Source organism: Mustela lutreola, chromosome 8 (genome assembly GCF_030435805.1).
Source record: "Mustela lutreola isolate mMusLut2 chromosome 8, mMusLut2.pri, whole genome shotgun sequence".
NCBI lineage: Eukaryota > Metazoa > Chordata > Mammalia > Carnivora > Mustelidae > Mustela > Mustela lutreola.
Genome location: NC_081297.1, coordinates 130,694,591 through 130,706,295, shown reverse-complemented (window position 1 = coordinate 130,706,295; position 11,705 = coordinate 130,694,591).

The window sequence follows — 11,705 nt, the reverse complement described above, 5'->3', positions numbered from 1 at the left end:
GCTGGAGAATACTTCTCTCGCCACACCCAGAGATTATGCTTCCTAGTGCAGAGGACCTAGGGGTGATGCATGCGTGGATGCTGAGGACCAGTAAGAAGTGGTGAGCAGAGGGGAAAGTAGTAGGAGATAAAGTCAGAGAAGTTGGGGGCCATTGTAAGCCATTGGAGAAACTTTGTTTCTGCTTGGAATAAAATGGGGAATCACTGGAGGGTTTGAGAACAGTACCAGTAGCCTGATTTGACTGACATTTATAAAGATAATCCCGTCTTTTTTTTTTTTTTTTAAGATTTTATTTACTTGTTTGACAGAGATCACAAGTACGCAGAGAGGCAGGCAGAGAGAGAGGAGGAAGCAGGCTCCCCGCTGTGCAGAGAGCCCAATGCAGGGCTCGATCCCAGGACCCTGGGACCATGACTTGAGCCAAAAGCAGAGGCTTTAACCCACTGAGCCACCCAGGCATCCTGATAATCCTGTCTTTTGTGTTGAGAATGGGTTGTACAGGGGCAAGGGTGGAAGTGGGAACATCTTTTTTGAAGGCTCTTGTACTAATCTGGACAAGAGATATGGTGACGAAGAAAAAGAGTAGCAATAGAGTTAGTAAGATAGGGTCAGATTCTTGATATATTTTGAAATATCTTAGAAAAAGATTGTCTTTTAACCTCACTCTATATTTTAGTACCAGGAAGTGGCATTTTTAGCATTATTTCTCTTAAAGCCTTTACAAAGAATGGTTCCTTCTTCAATTTCTTGTTTTAAAAAAATTCTGATGTCACAAGAAACACATTTGCTCAAATTTTGTAGCGGTTCTGTCAGCCTTAACTGAAGCTTCTTTTTCATTACTTCAGAGAAAAAGATGGTTTTAAGTATATATAATGGAAGCAGTCCCCCATTTATGAATTTTGTTGTTTTGTTTTAAGTAAATGCTATGCCCAGTGTGGGGCTCGAACTCACGACCCTGAAATCAAGAATCACATGCTTTGCTGACGAGCCAGCTGGGTGCCCCACCGCCATTTGTGAATGTAGAATGAAATATATTCTTCTTAAGTCAGTTATTCTGTACCTAGTTTTTCATCAAAATAATAATAATAATAATAATAATAAAGGGAGTTTGGGGCCAAGTTTACATAAATCTTTACTTCTATAGTCACTAAACCAAAATTCATGTGTATGATTTACTTGTAAAATAGTCCCCAGATTCCAAGTAGGAATTACGATGAACATCTCCCCTGCCCTCCCCTTCCTTACCACTTAACTTCTGCACATTCTTCTTTCTCACCCTGCCTCCTCCTCTAGGTAAGTAAATTATCTTTTCTGCCTATGGCCGAAAAGTTACCCTGTCCTGTTAGAACTAGCGGTGTCATAGAGAAACTCACTCATTCAAATTTTGTAACAAGCCACAAAAGAACTTGACAAGGGGGTAGGATTCAATAAATGAAGGATGAGGGGATGCTTCTGGAAACCTGGGATAGAGTATTTCAGGGAGGCTGAGATTTGGCTATTTATGATAGGGTCTAAGCATTTCCCTGTTACAGGGTTTACCTACACTGTCTACAAGCCTGTCTGGAACATTTTCCTCCCAAACCTTATGGCTTATTCCTTCACATCTGTGAAGGCCTCTGTTTAAAATGTTATCATCTCAGAAACACAGAAAGCTTCCCTAAGATAGCTACCCATCTTCTTCCTTCTAACCTCTTACTCTGCTTTATGCTTTCTTAATGGCACTTAATTAAATGCCTGAAATTATATTATGTGTTTGCTGATTTTTAAAAAATTGTTCTTCTCTCCCAAGAGAACATAAATTTCATGAGTTCAGAAACTTTTCTTTTCTTTTTTTACTTCAGAATTTTGGTTTGTTTATTCATCACCTAGAACAGTGTCTGGAACATAGCAATCACTCACTAAATTTTCACTGAACGACAGAACGAATTAATGGGGACAGCTCCATGACTGAAAATTGGCAGTACATTTGAAGCTAATGGAAATGTATCCCAGGGTCCAGGATAAAAGAGCTGCGTGGGGTGCCTTCCATAATAATATTAGCTGATGGATTATTTACCCCAGATACATATAGTAATCTGGGATTACTTTTGTGTAACCCAAACTGGAAAGGAATATTTATCATTTTTAAAAGAATAAAATTGTAATATTGAAAAGCAACCATTTATATATGGACCATGTAATTACAATGTAAGATTATTTAGACCAGTGTTTTTATGGAAATACAAATTTTCATTATTATAGGAGAGCATTACACTAAGGATTGGTTAGCCTAGTTTCAGTTAAAGTACATACATGAGAGTAGAAAATAGAATATGAAGAATTCTAAAAAAGTTTCAAGTATTTATACCCTCTATAATTCAGAGACCTTCTGCTACCCGCCCCCTCTCTCCATCTGCAACCCTCTTCCTCTACTCATTGGTCAAAAATTTTGAGAGGTTTTTCTTATGTTGGATTCCTGGCTAGAAAAAAAATTCATATTAAATATTTGACAATACCTGTTTTTATGTTGGATAAAACACAAGAACTGTTTTATGTTGGATCTGGTTGTAAGAAAGTTTCTATGTGGAGAAGATCCAGATGCCATACCAGATATTGATTCAGATTTGTTCCTTCGTCATCATTAAGAGACTATTATAGCCAAGTAAGTTGGAAAGGAACCAAGGGAGAGTGTGTAATAAATATATAATAAAAGATAGTTATATGAAGGTAACTTTTTTTATCTCCAGTGCAAGTTCTTCTGTAGTTCTTTTTTTTTTTTTTTTAAGATTTTATTTATTTATTTGGCAGACAGAGATCACAAGTAGGCAGAGAGGCAGGCAGAGAGGGGTGGGGGGAAGCAGGCTCCCTGCAGAGCAGAGAGCCCAATGTGGGGCTCGATCCCAGGACCGAGGGATCATGACCCAAGCTGAAAGCAGAGGCTTAACCCACTGAGCTGCCCAGGGGCTTTAACCCACTGAGCCACCCAGGTACCCCCTGTAGTTCTTTTTGAAAGCTCTTTGTCTGATTACCTTTAATCTAAAAAGGTGAAAATTTTCTCTCTCAGTGCTGCTTCCAAGTCTCACCGCCCCTTCTATTACCTACCTGCCTGTTTCCTTGCTCCTCTGCTCACTCTCTCATCTCTTTTTCTGACTGTCTCAGATTCTTTCTCATATGTGTCATTCTCTCTCACCCCTTTCCTTCTCTTTTCTAGGAAATGACCTAGTTTTATAGAGGAACCTGACCTTCCCAGTTGAATAAATGCCATGAATTGTTTCACTCGATGTCTTGTGGCAATTGATCTCATTCTTTAGTTTGGATTTTCTTTAAACTATCAAATATTTTCAGTATTAATTTCCTAAGATTGTCACGTGAGAGGCAAAATAGCATAATAGATCTAACTGTGGGTCCTGGGGCCAAATTACCCAGGCAGGTGGCTTAATCTCCTTGTGCTTCATCTTCCTCATTTACAAAATGGGAATAAGAATGGCATCTACCCCACTGGGTAATAATTAAATATGTAACATTTATACTCAATACTAATATCATAAATTTTAAAATATTACAAATATTTAAATTGTATAATTATTTAGATATTAAATACTATTATTACATTTACTATTACTTGATACTAATATTGAGCACTACTATGTGTCAGACACTGTGCTGAAAACTAACATAGGTTTATGAAATTATTTCTTCTATACAATATTTTTTGTAGGCATTACTACTATCCTATTTTATAGGTGAGGTAATTGAAGCTTTAGAGAGAAGTTAATTTACTTAGCCAACTAGAAAAGTAGGTAATGTTGTTTTCCTTAAAAAAAAGTTTCTAAGGCATTACTAATTTTTAGAAAAAGCATTCATACGGTGGGACATAAATTTATTTTCCTGACTTACTTGGAACTTCTCAGCGAATAGATTTTTTTCTCATTCCTTTCTTTAAACACAGGGCATACGGCAAAGGGTATGTTGCCACATGTATCCTGTCTGTTGGATGCAGTTAAACAACAACGCTAATAAAGTATTCTGAACTTAGCATCTGGAATCTTTTTGGATTAATTCAATCATATCTTACTAAACTTCATTCGGATGCCATTACTACTGTAGCTTTTTACATTCAATTTCTCATTACTTTTGGCTTTTGAGAGAAGTGGAGGAGTTGCAGGCATTTAATATTTATTTCTATTCAACAACATGCTTTAAAGAAAGATAATGAATATGAGTCCTTGCACAGGGCTATGTGCGGCAAGCATTTGGAAAGTGAAAAATGATCTCAATATTTCCCCCTAAATAGCATCGTTCTTTTGTCTCTTTGTGAAGTTTATCCCTTATTGAATAAGATTCAGATTGTATCATTATATAATTTAATTGAAAATTTTTTAATATTTTATTTATTTATTTGTCAGTAAGGTAGGGCTGATACTAATAATACCTACACACCTAGACCTGAGGTTACTGAAGACTTAATGAGGGAAAAGTACAATAAGTTTGGCACAGGGTATGCACTCATGTGAAGCTACTACTCTATTGTTATATGAAGGATGTAGATTCTAGATAGAGGTTGGGTCCAGGTGTTTAAATTTTCAAAGACAGTTTAATTCCAGGGTATCACCATAGGTGTGTTTAAGTAAAAGCCATTTTATTGACGATAGATAAAAACCCTGAAATTGATGGCCTTCGGGATTTCAAAGGTTACTCTGATTAAGAACGTCTTTCATGTGTGGGGGCTAAGGCATCTTCAATTGTAGATGAGCATCAGGAGTCGCTTAGTTGACATGCTAACACAGCTCACAGAACAGTGAAAAAAGCACTGCTCGTGTTCACAAAATTATTTGTGTTTTGAACATGCCTCTGATGAGGTTCATGACATGCCACCCCAAAATATGACATTTGGCATATTGAATACTTTAAGCTGAAAGAGTCTGAAAACATGGCAGGAGCAGGAAAGCCACCCTGACCTTCTCCCTCCTTGCTCATCACTCGCCTTCCCTGATAAAAGCCATAAAACAGGGCCATCTGGGTGGCTCAGTGGGTTAAAGCCTCTGCCTTCAGCTCAGGTCATGGTCCCAGAGTCCTGGGATCAAGCCCCACATCAGGCTTTCCACTCAGCGGGGAGCCTGCTTCCCCCTCTCTCTCTGCCTGCCTCTCTGCCTACTAGTGATCTCTGTCAGTCAAATAAATAAATAAATCTTTAAAAATAAATAAATAAATAAAAGCCATAAAGCAGTCCTGTTAGAGGTGCCCTCCTTACATTCAAGGTAAGGAGCTTCTTTACCTCTGAAAACAAAGGGACACAAGAAGAGTCAGAACAAACAGGCCTTGCTAAGTTTTCCCCAGTTTATTACAATTACCTGGTACTCAGCCTATCGTATTCTTCTACAAGTGTCTACTGGTCATCAAACCTAGCATAATAGTATGAGGACTGTTTCTTTGAGTTTTCATTTCCTTATGGAGGTTCCTGTGGCAAACAAAACTTAATTTGTATGCTTTTCTCCTCTTAATCTGTCTTTACACACTTTACTTTTGAGACCCAGCCTGAGACCCTAAGAGGGTCAAGGAAAACTTTTTCCTCCCATATACTTCCAACTTATTAACCACAACACTTAAATCCCTTGTGTATTTGTCTTGAAACTAGGATAGGAGTTCCTTGCTTCTCCTACTTCATGGAGACATTTTGAAGATCAAATGAATAATATATGTAAAATAAGATAGTACCCGTTTTGCTAGGGAGCGCTTTGTAAAGAAGCAGTTTTATTACTCTGAGGCAAAGAAAATATGAGCAAAAGTAATATCATCCACCATATTCTGGAAAAAAATGAGTCCAGCATGAGGCCAGTTTGGATATATACATTTCAGGTTGTTGTCTTTTTTTTTTTTTTCTTACTTGCTTTTTCAAATTTTCTTTTTTTTTAATACTTTTTTTAAAGACTTTTAGACATTTTGCCAACACTTAACAAGGAGTTTGGAGAAAAAAGGAAAGGACAGCTCAATGTCTTCCCCAGCTGGCTCTTCAAATCAATAGTAACCTCAACATGTCTTTGAAACAACAACAAAAAAGAGAAATTATTTAAGGAATTTCAAAACACCTTCCAGAAGCTTTACATTAACACATCTGGGGGGCAAGAAACTACCATTTGTAAATACAAGCAATTCTCTGGTGATTTTCTCAAACTGCTATACTTAGACTTCAGAGACAATGTAGCCTGAAGATTGTGTGATTATCCTTAAAATATGTTAAGGAAGGTGGACAAAAGGTACACATTTCCACTTACATAAGTCATGGAGATATAATATACAGCATGATGATTATAGCTAGTAATACTGTATTGCATATTTGAGAGTTGCTGAGAGAGTATACCTTTAAAAAGTTAAGAAAGTTTTTAACTTCACAAAGGAATACAAATTAAGTTCATGTATGCTGATTCACTTAATCATGCCATTAAAAGTACTTACTAAATGTGCTATTATCGTGGATCCGGTACAGTTAATTCTGTTAAAAAATTTTCTTCCCACAGAAAAGGAACATTTTAATTCATTTGTTCTCTGAAGAAAGCATGCACTTTCCTTTGTATGTATTATTGTTAAGTTACTTTCTTAGGCTACTGTGAATTGTGTAAACAGAGTAAGATTTTTTTAAAGTAGAATATTTTAAAAGTCACAAATCTAAAATTCTTTAATATCTAAAACCATGATTTTGGCTTCTCTAAATCTTCATCACCCCAGAGAGTATTTCATGGGTTTCTTCTTCCCTCCTGGTCTTCTTCTTCTTCTCTCCCTCCCCCCTCCCTTTCTCCTCCTCCCCTCCTGTCTTCTCCCTCTCTCTCTTTTTTTAAGTTGGTTAAGTCACTTTGTGACATCATTTTTTCAATGCCATATACATTGCGGATTAAATCCTTGTTGAAAGTTACACAGCAATACATTCTTTTGTGGTCTTAATTTGCGCTTTGATCAGAGAAGAATGTATCATAAGTACTTGAAAAAATATATATTGAAGTAATGTCATCTTTTTTTGTTGTTCAAAAACTGATAGTTTCTTGAAATTGAATCCTTAGAGTCAAAGTTCTCAATTAAGAGTGTGAAAAGGTTTCAGAGGGCTGAAATACAATGTACTTTCTAAAATCATGTGCAATTTTTTGTGTGTGTATGTGCTTATGGTGTTTTTCTAGGAAGTAATCCACAGCATCACCAGATTCTCAAAGGGTATTATGATCTAGGCACATTAAGAACCACCGAATTAGAGAATCAACACTATTGATTCTGTCCTCAGAGAATATACTAAAGGCCTTTATTGATGTATATTTATTTTCAAAATTTTGCTTTTACTTTATGAATAAGCTATTATTCTCAATGTTCAGATATTATGCTAAAATAAAGGTATTCGCTGGATGAATTCTGAGTTCCTGTCCACTTAAAACAAAACAGAAAACAAAGTAAAATAATTTTATGATACTAGAAGATATGACTACCCTAATCTGTGGGTGTTTTGAGATGAGGAGGACATTGATATATCTCCAGTAGGAGACCTGAAAGGGTGATTCTAAGATTTTTTTTTTTTTTTATGAAGATCATAGGTAGGCAGAGAAGCAGGCAGAGAGAAAGGAGGAAGCAGGCTCCCCACAGGGCTTGACCCCCAGGACCCTGGGATCATGACCTGAGCCAAAGGCAGAGAGAGACTTTAACCCACTGAGCCACCCAGTCGCCCTTGAAAGGGTAGTTCTAAAGGGATCAGGAAAACACTGAAAACATGCAGCCAAATATTCTTTAGTGGAAGAGGTGCAGGGGAGAGTCTCCTTATTAGGAGAATCAGGTTGGGGGATTGCTCAGTATCACTGTGAAAGGCTAGAACTTTGAGGAATGCATGAAGGATATGACCATGTCTTTGTATCTGCTGCTGAGGGGATTACATACAACCTTAAGGAAACATCTTCCCTCTGAGCCTTTTTTTTTTTTTAATTTCTAGAGTAAAAATGTACATGCATAGATTTGTATTTCAAAGATTGGACCAGAAATATCAAAGATACAAAGGCAAGTGTGTGGTATGGCAGGTAACATCAGGATATGGGCTCTGGTGTCAAAGATCTTGATTTAATACTTGACTTCAGAAGGGAGTTCAGAAGGGAAAATGTTAGCAAGTAAGCTCCCTAGATTTAGGTGAAATCCAATTTAGAATTGGTAGAATTACTAGTTGTTCAGCAATGCTTGAAATATTTTACTATTGTATAAAGTGAATGAAAAATTCTTATAACACTCTCCAATAAAGCTTATTTTGGCCAACAAATACACTATTATTCAATTGAACTTGTTTACGAAGAAAAGTTGACTTCTACTGAATAGTTTTTGGAGGTTCTGAGGCATGAATTCCTAACCCAACAGTTCCGCTCCACCTAGTGACAGCTCCACAAATTACAGTCACCCTGCTTTAGAATTCCCAAGGGTATTATTATTCGTATTTAGATTAAATATTTTTCCTTTTTGAGAGAGGATTTATAAAGTTTTCCCCCCCTCTATAAACTCCAGCTCCAATCATCGAAAACATTACCTCCTGTTAGAATATTCAGTAAATTTCTATGAAAATTAAGAGCCTAATTCATTAGTGCTTGGGATTCTGCTTAAACTTCTTATGCACTTTCTCAGGTACTAGCCAGGTAAATGAAAGATTTTTTTTTTTTTTTTTTTTTTTTTGAGGTGCCTGGGTGGCTCAGTCAGTTAAGCATCCATCTCTTGGTTTTGATTCGGGTCACGATCTCAGTGTTGTGAGATGGAGGCCCACATTGGGCTTCATACTGCTGAACCTGGAGCCTGCTTGGGATTCTCTCCCTCTCCCTCTCCCCCTCCCCTACTCCCTCCTCTTAGAAAAATAATTTCTAACTCAAAGTAATAAATGTTGATACAAAACTTTTCTCTTCTCACAACTTATATACATAAAGAATGTTCAAGACTGAAAGGCATTCTTGAGACCTTTTCCTCTGGCATTCTTTCTTCCCTGTACTCTCTACAAGTGTTTTTGGAAGTGTTTTTAGTATGCAATTGCTGGGACGCCTGGGTGGTTGAGTTGGTTGGACGACTGCCTTCGGCTCGGGTCATGATCCCGGAGTCCCGGGAGTCCCGGGATCGAGTCCCGCATCGGGCTCCCAGCTCTGTGGGGAGTCTGCTTCTCCCTCTGACCTTCTCCTCGCTCATGCTCTCTCTCACTGTCTCTCTCTCAAATAAATAAATAAAATCTTTAAAAAAATAAAAAAAAAATTTAAAAAGTATGCAATTGCTTATGGGCGAGAAAGACTTTTGACCATAAAAATCTAAAAAGTTAGCATTGTAACCCCAGTTCTTGTCACTTGACTCTGCCAATTATATTAGACAACTCTTTCGTTGCCTGATTTATTCAATTCAGGAGTATAGTAATTCATTATTGACTATTCAGTATTGATGAATTCAGTAATTCATCAATAATTGATCTGTGCCAGCACTCTGTTTCTGGCTGGAACGAGCCATGCCACATGGAACCACTTGCAAACCAGGTTTGAAGTTTTTTCTCTGGTATTAGATAACCTCCATAAGGTCACAGATGTTGGGTGAGGGAAGGTAAACAGTGTGTGCAGTAAAAGTGCTCTAAGCCTGAGCTCATGGAATTTTCTTGTCCAGCCTGAATCCAGTCTCGTAAATAGCACTTCTCCCTGACACTGACGTGCTGCTGTGCATGCCTAACCTGCAGCAGGGCAGCAAAATGATCCCAGCAGCAGGACCCAGAACAGCCTTTCTTGCTCAATTTGCGTGAACATATGGGTGGCTAACAGTTTGACCAGAGGATCAGATACTTGAAAACTACAGGAAACCCGGGAACTAGAAACTTTAGGAAAGAAATACATGGATGGATGTCTCACAATAGTCTCCAGGAATGAGGATATTTGTGTTTTATACAGAGAAGGCTCTTAGTATCAGGTAGACAACATAGTCTACATTGTGAGTATTGGCTAGCTTCTTGCCCCAGCCATCCTAGTGCTTGCTCAATTGTTACATCGTGGGAAAATTCCCTCAGCTTCTTTTTAGTCTTTAGTAGTGTCCATTCTACTATTCAGCCCATCATTTAAGGATAAGTAATCCTATTTTTTAATTTCTAGGATCTGTTATAGTAATCTGTTGTGATAGATGCATTTGCCTCAGTCTTTGAGAGATTATTACTTTTAAGTTTGTTTTCTTCCCTTAGGGATTCATTCTTGTTGCTCGATTTGGTGTACCTCTTGTGGTGTTTTAAGTATCCCTCAAATGTTTAATGTTTGGTTGTCCTTTCTTTTCCCCCCTCTTTTAAAAATTCCTGTTTAGCTGTTGAATCTAAGTTCAAGTTATGATGTCTTTCCTCAGCAGAAGCACCTATGTTGCTAAGTGCCCTAGGGTACTGCTCTGTCAGAATTCTTTCTAATGATGTCTGAGCTCTTATCTTTAGCCTGAGATCAGTGCCACAATCAGCTGTTTTCTTTAAGATTTTTTTTTTTTTACTTTGATGTCTTTAGTGGGTATAAAACTATTTTAGATTCTTTCCCTGTCCAATCCTTGCACTTCAGTTCTTTCTGCTGAGCCTGAATTCCAAGAAAGAGCATAGGGTTCAGCTGTTTCCAATTCATTCTCTTAACGGCTTGCCCATGATCTCCAATTCGCTGTATTTGTCCTAAGATTAAAATATCTCTGGAATTGTTATGTATTTAGTAGTTTTCTCCTGCCCTGATCTGGGACATGGGTTTTGTTCTTGATTCTCCAACAATATAATCTCATTTATTTTTCATCTTTTACAAATTCCTCCACTTTTGTTCAACAATAGCACCCTTTGTGTTTCCTACAGTCACTAAAGTAATTACTCTTCTATGAAAATATAGTGTGAACTATTTCACACACACAGTATAGATTCTACTAAAGTGAACACCCATGTGCACACCACCCGGCTTCAGAAATAATATATGACAAATAGCACTGAAGTGTTCCCTGTATATTCCTCCCTGATCTCATTTACTTTCTTCCCTTCTCCACTAGAAATGGTTAAAGGGGTTGGGACATGAAGTAGGTGAACATGATCAGTTTGCTATGCCAAGTCAAATACCACTGAATTAAAAATTTCAAAACCAAGACAGAAAAGTGTTTGAGAGGACTGTTCTATCTTAATTAATCATTGATGTAAATCCTAATTCTACTGTCTGAAGGGGTATACGATGCATGGCCAACACTGGAACATGTTATTTCCATGCACACAATTTACAATAAAAAATTATGAACTCTAGAGGCACCTGGGTGGCTCAGTTAGTTAAGTGTCTGCCTTCAGCTCAGGTCATGACCCCAGGGTCCAGGGATCAAGCCCTGTATCATGATCTCTGCTCAGCAGAGGGCCTGCTTCTCCCTCTGCCTCTCACCCCCATGCTCACTCTCTTCTTCCCTCTCTCTTTCTCTCAAATAAATAAAATCTTTAATTAAAAAAAAAAAAACTATGAATGCCAATGTGACTAAGTTCTCACCCCACTTTTAGTGAATTTTAAATTAGGAATTTATGGATTTTATCAGTATCTTTCCAAAATAATCGATATCTTTAACGTATCACTTAAATGTTATTATTTAGGACTAACGGTAAATGTTCTCTTTCAAACCAACTTACTATATAATGTTAAAATAAAATCTCTAGCAATGAAGTATCTAAATTAGATAGGAGTGGCAGTGGATGGGAGCTTTGATGTTCTAGGGATAGAGGA